Raw genomic sequence first — 805 nt, 5'->3', positions numbered from 1 at the left:
CATATTTCCAGCCAAAACAAAAAAAAAATCACCATCAGTTCCTCATCTCCCCTGGGCTTAATTTGAGGCCTGGTCTATGCAGGCAGAAGGAAGGTCTACAAGGGGAGAGGTTTCTCCATGTCCCCCATGAGACCTAAGCACATTTTACTTTTCTGAAAAGAATCTGCAGATAGATAAACCTAACATGGCAAAATGCAAACCAGGCAGAATCTTTTCTCCCTAATAGAAAGGATTTCTATTCTTCTCTAGGAAAGAATTTTTAAAAGTTGTCGGCTCATAAAATGACATGATTCCAGGCCACCTTGTTGGTGGATGGATAACTAAGGCCTGAGTTCATATCCTAGAATTTATGTGTGACTTTAATTCCCAGCCAACCAAGGAACTTTTATTAGCTTGGCGCTAAATCATTCTTGCTTGAAAACAGCTCCCAAGCAGCGAAAAAGGACTTGTATTCTACTATTGAAGTAAATGTACTTAGTCAGGAAATAACAATAAATGAAAAGTGTTATTCCAATCTGTAATAAATTGTCTACAAGTGGTCCTCAATTTACAACAGTTAATTTAGTGACCGCTTGGAGTTACATCACTGGAAGAAAGTGGCTCATGACTGCTTTTCACACTCAGAACCGTTGCAGCATCCCCGTGGTCATATGATCAAAATTTGGATGCTTGCTTGGCAACTGGTTCATATTTATGACGGTTGCAGTGCCCCAGGATGACGTGATCCGCTTTTGCGACCTTCTGTAAGAAGCTTAAAACCCACCTGTTCAATTTAGCCGGCCTGGCCTAATCCCAATTTTAGTCC

Source organism: Natrix helvetica (genome assembly GCF_964273705.1).
Source record: "Natrix helvetica genome assembly, chromosome: 2".
Taxonomy (NCBI): domain Eukaryota; kingdom Metazoa; phylum Chordata; class Lepidosauria; order Squamata; family Natricidae; genus Natrix; species Natrix helvetica.
Note: the sequence above shows the minus strand (reverse complement) of the source record.